The sequence below is a fragment of the Sus scrofa genome, chromosome 6, assembly GCF_054392235.1.
Source record: "Sus scrofa isolate SSC_HxYL_T2T_F1_AM1 chromosome 6, Sscrofa_HxYL_maternal_Yorkshire_Landrace_v2.0, whole genome shotgun sequence".
In the NCBI taxonomy this organism is placed as follows: Eukaryota; Metazoa; Chordata; class Mammalia; order Artiodactyla; family Suidae; genus Sus; species Sus scrofa.
In genome coordinates, this window is record NC_139388.1 from 76,476,002 (window position 1) to 76,487,672 (window position 11,671).

Sequence of the window (11,671 nt, forward strand, 5' to 3'; positions counted from 1 at the left end):
AATGAAAATATACAGTATTTGTCTTTCTCTGTCTGACTTCTCTCATTAACCACTAATGCCATTCACGTTGTTGCAAATAGCAACGTTTCATTCCTTTTTATTATATATATATATACATACACATACATATATATATACATATATATATATATACACACATATATATATACATACACACACACACACACACACACACACACACATCTTTTTTATCCATTCATCTGTCAGTAAACACTGAGGTTGCTTCCATAACTTGGCAATTTGTAAATAATGCTGCTATGAATAGTGGGGGGCGTATGTCTATTTGAATTAGTGGTTTCATTTTCTTCAAATCCACACCTAGGAGTGGAATTGATGGATCACACAGTAAGCCTATTTTTAGGTTTTTGAGGAAACTCCGTACTGTTTTCCATAAGAGCTGCACCAGTTTGTGTTCCTACCCATAATGCATCGGGGTTCCCTTTTCTCACATCCTTACCAACATTTGTTATTTGTGGTCTTTTTGATGATTGCCCTTCAGACAGGTGTGAGGGAATATCTCTTTGGGGTTTTGACTTGCATTTCTCTGATGATTAACAATGTTAAACATCCTTTTGTCTATGTGTTGGCCATCTGTATGTTTTCTTTGGAAAAATGTCTACTCAGGTCTTCTGCCCATTTTTTCTTCTCTTTTGGTCACACCTCAGGATATGGCATTCCCAGGCCAGGGATCAGATGAGAACCACAGTAGCAGCCTATGCCACAGCTCTGGCAACGCCGGATCCCTTAACCCACTGTGCTGGGCCGGGGATCGAACCTGCATCCTGGCGCTGCAGAGAAACAGTCAATCCTGTTGTGTCACAGTGGGAACTCCTCTTCTGCCCTTTCTTCAATTGGGCTTTATAAATATTGACTTGTATGCACGGTTTATATATTTTGGGTATGAACCCCTTATCACACATATCATCTGCAAACATTTTCTCCCATTCAATAGATTGTCTTAATATATTTTCTTAAGGACCCACAATTGACAAGTGGTAAAACCTGGCTTGCAGCCCAGGCAGTCTGATTCCAGATCTGAAGCTCCTAATCACTGCCAGGGTGATTGAAAGGTGTTTTTCCTAAAAGAATATGATTAATCTATTGTCATCTCTACAGAGAGCTGTGCGGTGAGGGGTGTGCAAGTCGGGGGACTGACACAAAGCCTGGCTAAGATGAGCATTCTGCAGATGAAGATAAAGGAGAGGTAAGGGCTGTGTAAAGATGCCAGTCCTGGGAATATTCTAAGGGCCAGGGCCCGTGTGTGTGTGTGTGTGTGTGTGTTGCATTCACGTGCTCACCCCAAGAATATCCAAAGATTAAATGGCAGAGAGAGAGAGAAAGAACAAAAGCCAGCCAAGAGCAGAGCTGAAAGGCTGGGGCTGCTGGGGGGATAGGAATCCCTAGAGCTGGGTGTCCTGAGATGAAGAGTTGGGAGCAAGGCAGAGTCCATCAACCAGCACTGATGGAGAACTTACTCTAGCCTGAGCCTCACTTTACTGTTCTGCCAAATGGACATGTGCTCCTTCCTTGCAAGAACTAAAAGGGAGAAAAGGGTGTCCATGAAAGCCCAAGGCAGTGGAAAGAAGAGCCAAAGAATTCAGAATCCAAATGAGAGTTCATCCTTGGCACAAAGGAGATTGTGTCTCTCTCAGGAGAAGAGCCCCCCAGGGAAAAGGATTAAGTGCTGAGCATTATGACAGAGGCTCATCTTCCCCTAGTGGGGGGCATTGGAGGAGAAGACTTTGGGGTAGACACAAGACTGAATATATACTCCAGGGCCTTCTGTCCAGGGAAGGGGGGATGTTCTAACACAGCGTCTCCACAAATATTTACTGAGTGCCTACTACATGTCATGCACTTTCCATTCCTATTTAATGGAGCTAATCATACTATGACACAGCATTACCACCCAAGGATTAAATGAGATGGTATATGTGGTAGGCTGAATAATAGCCTCCCCCCCCCAAAAAAAAAGAAGTCCATGTCTGAATCCTCAGAGCCCATGAATGTTACTTTCCATACAAACTGCTTGGCAGCTGTGATTAAGCTAAGGATGCGGAGGTGGGAAGATTATCATGGATTATCCAGGAGGACCAGACAGAATTACAAAGGTCCTTATAACAGGGAAGTAAGAGGATCAGGACTAGAGAGAGAAAGCAGAAGGATGGAAACAGAGGTCCCAGGAGAGTGGCCATTACCCTGGTGGCATCTGTGAGGATGGCTGTGAAGATGGAGGGAGAAGCCACAAGCCAAGGAAAGCAGGAGACCTCTGGAATTTGGAAAAGGCAAAGAAATAAGTACTTAATTACAGCCTCCAGAAGGAGCACAGGCTGTCTGCCAACATCTTGATTTTTTAAAGATAGATTTTATTGGAGTATAGTTGACATAGAAAATTGTGTTAGTTTCAGGTGTACAGCAAAGTAAATCAGTTATGCATATACATGTATCTGTTCCTTTTCAGATTCTTTTCCCACCGAGATTATTACACAGTATTGAGTGGATTACCCTGTGCTATACACTAGGTCCTTGTTACCCATCTATTTTATATACAGTTGTGTGGACCTGTCAATCCCAACCCCCTGACTTATCCCTCCTGCCCCACACTTCCCCTTTGGTAACCATGAATTTGGTTTCAAAATTTTTGAGACTGTTTCTATTTTGTAAGTCCTTTCTTATCTTTTTTTTTTTTTTTTGGCCTTTTAGCACCTCACCTGTGGCATATCGAGGTTCCCAGGCTAGGGGTCCAATCAGAGCTACAGCTGCCGGCCCTCACCACAGCAACACAGGATCTGATCCATGTCTTCGACCTACATCACAGCTCAAGGCAATGCCGGATCCTTAACCCACTGAGTGAGACCAGGGATCAAACCCACATCTTCTTGGATACTAGTCGGATGAGTTTCTGCTGAGTCATGACAGGAACTCCCTGTATCATTTTTTGTTTAGATTCCACATATTAGTGATCTCATATGCTATGTGTCCTTCTCTGTCTGACTTACTTCACTTAGCACGATAATTTCTAGATCCACCCATGTAGCTGCAAATGGCATTATTCCGTCTTTTTATGGCTAAGTAATATTCCATTGTATATATGTACCACATTTTTATCCATTCATCTGTTGATGGACATTTAGGTTGCTTCCACATCTTAGCTATTTCGAACAGTGCTACAATGAACACTGAGGATGCATGCATCTTTGTGAATTGTGGTTTTCTCCGAGAGATGCCCAAGAATGGGACTGCTGGACTGACACTTTGATTTTAACCCCACAAAATATATTTCAGGCTTTCGATCTCCAGAAATGTAAAATAACTTGGGTTGTTTTCAGCCACTAAGTTTGTGAAACTTAGTGGCTGAAACTTTCAGGAGAAATAGGACACTCATACAATATGTGTAAAATAGAGAGCACATTGCGTGGCACTTAATGAGCCCCCAGGAAAGGTGGCTGTGGTGGTAGTGTGGGTTCTCACCAGTGTCAGACCTTAGTGGGGTGCTTGGTGCTGGCCGTGCTGGCTCCAGAGGAAGAAAGAAGACCCTTATTTCCCTCAACAAACTTTCATTGAAGGTCTGGCCTCACAGCGGTCCGGAGTCCAGTCTCTGGAATCAGATGGCCTGAATTCAAGCCCACCTCAGCTTTTTGCTACTGATCTGACCTCAGGCAAGTCGCTTCATCTCTCATCCTGTTTTTTCATGTCTTACCTCATAGGGTTGCTCTGGAGGTGAAATGTGACCATGCAAGTAAAACCAAGCTTTCTGCTGGGAGGTGGGGATATGGACCAGACTAGACAAATCTCACGTTTGTGGAGCATACAGTGTGGGGAGGGAAACCGATGCAGCCACAGGCCCTCAGGGTCACCTGGTCACTGATGCAGCAGTGAGACCTGGGTGCATGGCAGGAATGGCAGGAACGTGAAGTTGAGAAGAGAGCTTCCTGGAGACGATGCTTCTGGGCTAAGGCCTCAGCCATGAGAGGAAAGATGAGGAGGGTTCGGGACAGAGCCAGGGGCAGGTTAACTGCTCAACCACCACCTCGAGCATCTTATCCATTCAGGCTGCTGTAGAAGAACATTGGGTGGATTAAACCACAGAAATTATTTCTAGGTGCTAGGAGATTCGGTGTCTGGCCAGAGCCCCCTCCCTGGTTCATAGGTTCTTTTCACTGTCACCTCACATGGTAGAAGGGGGAAGGGAGCTTTCTCTGTTATTTTATTTTATTTTTTTTAATTTTATTGAAGTATAGATGATTTACAAGGTTGTGATAATGTCCACTGTACTGGAGTCTCTGTTATAAGGGCACTAATCATATTCATGGGGACACCACCCTAATGACCCCCCAAAAGCTCTGCTCCTGAGACCATCACCTTGGGGGTTAGGTTTCAGTGTGTGAACTTGGGGGGGACCACAAACATTCAGGTTATAGCAGAAGAAAGATGATGCAGAGAAGGAAAGTTTTGGGGCAGTTGGGCCCATCAGGGGAACTGGTGTAGCTGCAACTGGGCTGAGCTACCTCTCTGCAGCTCCACCTCTTATCCCCATCTCTAGCCCAGGCATGGGAAGCTGTGGGGCAGCCTAAGAGCACTGGACAACTGGAGAAAGGGGAAGGAGGAAGCAGGGAGCCCTGCCCAGGGAGTCAGCAGGTAGTAAGCCTCTGCCCACTGCTGCCTCACTGAGCGGCTTCATGCAAGTCCTCTCTCTGCTCTGGGACTCCACTTCCCCCTGTGAAGGAAGAAGGATTTTTTTTTTAATTTTTGTCTTTTTAGGGCCACAGTTGAGGCATATGGAAGTTCCCAGGCTAGGGGCCAAATTGGAGCTGCAGCTGCCAGCCTACACCACAGCCACAGTAATGTGGGATCCAAGCCCCGTCTGCAACCTACACCACAGCTCACAGAAATGCCAGATCCTTAACCACCAAATGAGGCCAGGGATTGAACCCACATCCTCGTGGATACTAGTCGGGTTCATTAAAGCTGAGCCACGACGGGTTCTCCAAAAGAAGGAGACTAGGAATTCTCCTAGGCAAAAAGCCCTATTATATGAGCTGCCCCTTGTTCATGGTTAGGTCTGCTTGTCAGCTCCCAGCCCCCAAGAATACATTTATTTTCTGGGACCCTTAGACTTTCTTCAAAATACAGAAACCAGCAGCAGAGGGGCTGTCAGATCCTTCAGATCCTTCGCAGCTGTGGCAGGCGTGCACACGCACATGCCTCTGTGTGTGTGTGTGTGTGTGTGTGTGTGTGTGTGTGTGTTGGGGGTGCTTTAGAAAACAGTCTCAGTGTGTAGATCTTCTCTGCCCTTTCCTTTTTTTCTTTTTTCTTTTTATCTTTTTAGGGCTGTACCCTTGGCATATGGAGGTTCCCAGGCTAGGGGTCCAATTGGAGCTATAGCTACAGGCCTACACCACAGCCACAGCAACATGGGATCCAAGCCATGCCTTCAACCTACACCACAGCTCACGGCAATGCCGATCCTCAACCCACTGAGTGAGGCCAGGGATCAAACCCGCTACCTCATGTTTCCCAGTTGGATTCATTTCTGCTGCGCCATGACGGGAGCTCCAACTTTATCAAAATTTTAAAAGTTCATGCATCAAAGTACATGTCAAGGAAATGAAAAAGACAGGAGTTCTGTCATGGCTCAGTGGTTAATGAATCCGACTAGGAACCATGAGGCTGTGGGTTTGATCCCTGACCTCGCTCGGTGGGTTGAGGATCCTGAGCTGCTGTGAGCTATGGTGTAGGTTGCAGATGCTGCTCAGATCCCACGTTGCTGTGGCTGTGGTGTAGGCTGGCAGCAACAGCTCCGATTAGACCCCTAGCCTGGGAACCTCCATATGCCAAGGGTACAGCCCTAAAAAGACAAAAAGAGGAAAAGAAAAGAAAATGAAAAGCCAACCCACAGTTGAAAATGTTTGTGAATCATACATTTAAATGTCCAGAAAAGAACTCTTACAATTCAGCAACAAAAACACAAAGAGCCCCATTTTTTAATGGGCAAAGGATTTAAATAGATGTTTCTTCAAAGATATACAGATGGCCAATAAACACATGAAAAGATGCTTAATGTCATTAGTCATTAGGAAAATGCAAATCAAAACCACAGCAAGATACCACTTACTGGATATGATTTTTTTCTTAAAGGGAAAATAACAAGAGGTGACGAGAATGTGCAGAAATTAAAGCCCTCAAATGTGGCTAATGGGCATGGAAAATGATGCAGCAACTTTGGAAAGCACTTTGGTGGTTCTTCAAAGAGTTTTACAGAGTTATCCCAAGAGCCCATCATTCTGCTCCTGGTTAGATACCCCGGAAAAAAGAAACATATGCCTGCACAAAACTTACATGCAAATGTTCACAGCTGCTTTATTTATCATAGCTAAAAAGCGAAGACAATTCACACGTCCACCAACTGATGAATGGATAAATAAAACATAGCCTAGCCATTCACCCAAATGTTATTTATCCATAAAAGGATAAAGTACTAATACTTGCTCCAGCATAGATGAACCTTGAAAATATCAAGCTAAGTGAAAGAAGCAGACACAAAAGACCACCTATTACATGATTCTATTTACACAAAATGTTCAGAATAGGCAAATCCACAGAGACAGAAGGTAGATCAGGGAGAATGGGGAATTGCTGCTAATGGGTACAGAGGTTCTTTCCTGGAGGATGAAAACCTTCTGGAATCAGTCACGATGGTGGCACAACCTTGTGAACATTTTAAAGGTACAGTTAAAATATGGAGGGTGAATTATGTCAGTAAAAACAACGGAAATTTTCCCTTAATTTTCTGTGTTCTGAAACACTTCACGGAGCCTTGGGACTGTTTTAACTCTGCTGTAATTCTTTCCCCCTTGAAAGCATGTGGGACTGTTTTTTGTGGTGGTTGTCATTTTCTTTGTTGCGTTTTTGGTGATTGGGTTTTCTGCAGGGGTAACTGGTGGAAAACCTTTTCTGCCTCTTCTGTAGAAATAGATCTATTTAAAACTTCATTTTAAACGAAATAATGCCACTTGCGGCAACATGGATGCAACTAGAGATTATCTTACTAAGCTAAGGAAGTTAGAGAAAGACAAATACCATGTGATATCACTTATATGTGGAATCTAAAATATGGCACCAATGAACCTATCTACAGAACAGAAACAGACGCACAGACTCGGGTCACCGCCTTGTGGTTGCCAAGGGGGAGGGGGAGGGGGGTTGCCAAGGGAGTGGGATGGACTATGAGTTTGGGGTTAGTAGAAATAAGCTGTTACATTTAGAATGGAGAAACAACAAGGTCCTACTGTACAGCTCAGGGAACCCTGCCCAGTGTCTTGGGTTAAACTATGATGGACGATAATTTAAGGAAAAGAACGTATGTATGCCTAGGATGGGGTCACTTTGCTGTACAGCAGAAATTGGCTGCTGTAACATTATAAATCAACCATACTTTAATTTTTAAAAATCACAAAAAAAAAATTTTTTTTTTTTTTGCTTTTTTTTAGGGCTGCACCTGCGGCATATGAAAGTTCCCAGGCTAGGGGTCGAATCAGAGGTGTAGCTGCCAGCCACAGCCACAGCCACTGCAAGGCAGGATCCAAGCCACATCTGTGATCTACACCACAGCTCACAGCAACGATGGATCCTTAATCCACTGAGAAAGGCCAGGGATCAAACCCGCAACCTCGTGGTTAATAGTTGGATTCATTTTCACTGTGCCACAATGGGAACTCCCAAGAAATAAACTCTCATTTGATCTCAGTCTCAGCCAATTTTGGAAAATCACATTTCCCTAATAATTTATCTATTGGATCTAGAGTTTCACATTCAGGTGCACAGAGGTGTACAAAGGAGAATTTTTGATATTTTAAACTTCCTCTCTGTCAATAGATATGATTCTTCCACCCATATCCCCAACTTTGTTCTAGTTCTTGCTCTGCATATAAATATACTAAATGCTCACCATCAGCCCTTTAACCCAGGTCTCTCCAATTACCTCCTGGTTGGATCAAGTTCATTGTCTAGTAGATTTCTCCAAAAGGGCCCCTGTGAACTATATTCCTTGAGTTCAAACCTGTTTTTCAAAGCCCTTGACATTTGAAGGACAACTTAACCAGATGGAAAGTTCTTAATCCACACTTTTTTCCTCAAGTCTCTTGAAAATGCCGCTCTGCTGTCGTCTTGCTTTATGTACGTTGCTCTTGGAATGTCTGATCGTAGCCTAATTTATTACCCTCGTAAATAATTCAGTATATATTTTTTTAGCCTGGGTGACCAGATAATTTTTCCTAATAATTTTATCAGCCTATATATGTTAAAGTTGAGAATTTCAGGTCAATTTTTCAGTGTTCTGGGAATTTAAATCTTCTCTTTTTTCAGAAAGATTTTCTTTGCACTGTATTTTCAATGTTAATCATGGGAGTTCCCATTGTGGCTCAGCGGTAAGGATCCAGCATTGCCCCAGCATTGCCCCAGCGGTAATGAACCTGACTAGTAACCATGAGGATGCGGGTTCTGACTCTCCCACACTGTTGGTAGGAATGTTATTTGGTGCAGCCAGTATGGAAAACAGCATGGAGATTCCTTAAGAAACTAAAAATAGGCGTTCCCGCTGTGGTGGATTGGGTTAATGATCCAGCTTGTCTTTGTGGCAGTGCTGGTTTGATCCCTGCCTGGCACAGTGGGTTAAGGATCCAGTGTTGCTACAGCTATGGCATAGGTCGCAGCTGCAGCTAGGATTCATCCCTGCCCCAGGAACTTCCATGTGCTGTAGGTGTGGCTAAAAAAAGAAAACAAACAATTAAAAATAGAGCTACCATATGACCCAGAGAAAACCACGATTTGAAAACATACATGCACCTCAGTGTTCATAGAACTACTGTTCACAATAGTTAAAACATGGAAGCAACCTAAATTTCCATCAATAGAGGAATAGTTAAAGAAGTTGTGGTACATATATATAGTGGAATATTACTCAACCATGTAAAAGAATGAAATAATGCCATTTGTGGTAACATGGATTGACCTAGAGATGATCATACTAAATGAAGTAAGTTAGACAGAGAAAGACAAATGTCATATGTATCACTTATATGCAGAATCTAAAAACAAATGATACATGAGCGAATAGATTCAAATGAATATTTAAAAAACACATGGAAGAAAGGAGGGAGAGGGAATAAAACAGAGAGGTAAAAAGGGGAAAAGTGATTGAAATTGAGATGGGAGAAGAGACTCCAACATAGAGATAACTGTAGTCCGTGAAAATGAAAACAAAACAATGCATCATGATTAACATTTTTGTTTTGTTGGTCTTTTTTTTTTTTTTTTTGTCTTTTTGCCTTTTTGCCTTTTCTAGGGCCACTCCCGTGGCATATGGAGGTTCCCAGGCTTGGGGTCTAATAGGAGCTGTTGCCGCCAGCCTTCACCAGAGCCACAGCAATGTGGGATCCGAGCCGCATCTGTGATCTACACCACAGCTCACGGCAACGCGGAATCCTTAACCCACTGAGCAAGGCCAGGGATCGAACCCGCAACCTCATGGTTCCTAGTCAGATTCGTTAACCACTGCGCCATGACGGGAACTCCTTCTGTTGGTCTTTTTAGGGCTGCACCTGCTGCATAGATGTTCCCAGGCTAGGGGTCAAATCGGAACTGCAGCTGCCAGCCTACACCAGAGCCACAGCAACGCCAGATCCGAACTGCATCTACAACCCACACCATAGCTCATGGCAATGCCGGATCCTTAACCCACTGAGCAGGGCCAGGGATCAAACCTGCATCCTCATGGATGCCAGTAGGATTCGTTTCCACTGAGCCACACTGGGAACTCCCATCAACACATAATGTTTTTGACCTTGAGTGCTTGTTCCTCCTGGTTACGGCTGTTGTGCCTGATCTTCAGACCATCCCCAGAGTTTGTCCAGGTCCAGGCTGTTTGAGCTGAGCCCTGGGTGCGAAGGAGAGGAAGCCATTTCAGGCCTGAAAATGGACCGAAGAAGCCAGAGCAGTCACAAGGCCCTGACAGGGACTTATTTTAAGGCCGGCCCTTTGGCCTGTCACCTGCTCTCAGCCACTATCTCCCACAAGGTTTCCAGGACCTAAAGTCTGGGAGGGTGACGAGTGACACACATCCTCTGTACTGAGCTCTCCTCCCAGCCTGGCAGGCTCTGGCCCATGTGGCCCAGGAAACCACACTCTTCCTGCTGGATGGGGCCAGAGCGGGCTCGGAGGCTCTAGCTGGCCGTGGGTCAGGAGTGACTGGCCAGGCTCCAGGTCTGTCCAGGACAGAACAACCCCAGCAGCCTGCTTCCTGTAGGGCAGGGAGAGGCAGGGAGGGCAGGCTGGGCCACTCGAAGGTGGGTAGCCATACGCTCTTTTTATAGTAGCTGCATTTAAACTGGGCAAGGTTCTAACTCACTCATTCATTCAACAAACATTCATGGAATGCCTGCTCTCTGCTAGGTGCTGAGGATGCAGCAGTGGCCAAAAGAGACAAAAGCCCTATCTTTGGGAAGTCTATGTTCTATGGAGGGAGATAGACTCAAAAACCAAATAACTAAAATATGTAGTGCATTAGAGGGTGATGATTCCAGGGAGGAAAATAAAGCAGAAAAGGGAGTTCCCTTGGTGGCTCAGCAGGTTAAGAACCCAACTAGTATCCATGAGGATACAGGCTTGATCCCTTGCCTCACTCTGTGGGTTAAGGATCCAGCATAGGTTCCAGACGCGGCTCTGATTTGGTGTTGCTGTGGCTGTGGTGTGGGCTGGCCATTGCCCCTCTGATTCAGCCCCTATCCTGGGAGCTTCCACTTGTTCCCGGCGTGGCCCTAAAAAAGGAAAAAAGAAAAGACATCAGAGAAGAGGGAGGGCCGTGCTCAGGGGTAGTTGGGTATTAGCAGGAAGCTCAGGAGGAACTCACCAGGGAGGTGATGGTAAGCAAAGGCTTAAAGAAGGCGCCTTGAGGACATTTAGGGGACGGGTGGCTCAGGCCAGAGAACAGCCAATACAAAGACCCGCGGCGTGTTGGAACGTCCAAGAATGGCAAAGAGGCCAGTGTTAGGAAGCAGAGGGAGGGGGGAGAGATAGGAAATGGGGTCAGAGAGATAGTGAGGGCTGGACAGAGCAAAACCTTCCAGTTAGGACTTAAGCTATCTTTATCCGAGTAGGATGGCGCCATCAGCACGTTCGAGGCCAAAGAGGGAGGAGATCTGATGGATGACTTAACGCTCCGTGTGGCCACGCTGCTCCGGAGGGCTGGCCCCAGGTCCCTCTCCTGCTTCCTTTCTGTTCTCAGATGTCTCGGTCCAAGCCCTTCGGGGCTCCTCCTCCAAGCTTCCAAGTCTTTGTTTTCTTTTGTTTTGTTTTATGGCCACAGCTGTGGCATATGGAGGTTCCCAGGCTAGGGGTCGAATGGGAGCTACAGCTGCCGGCCTACACCGCAGCCACAGCAACTTGGGATCCGAGCCGCATCTGTGACCTACACTACAGCTTACGGCAACGCTAGATCCTTAACCCACTGAACAAGACCAGGAATTGAACCCAAATCCTCATGGATGCTAGTTGGGTTTGTTACCACTGAGCCACAGTGAGAACTCCCAAGCTTCTAAGTTTTGGTTTGGTTTGGTTTTTGCCCACCCTGAGGCACCTGGAGCTCCCAGGACAG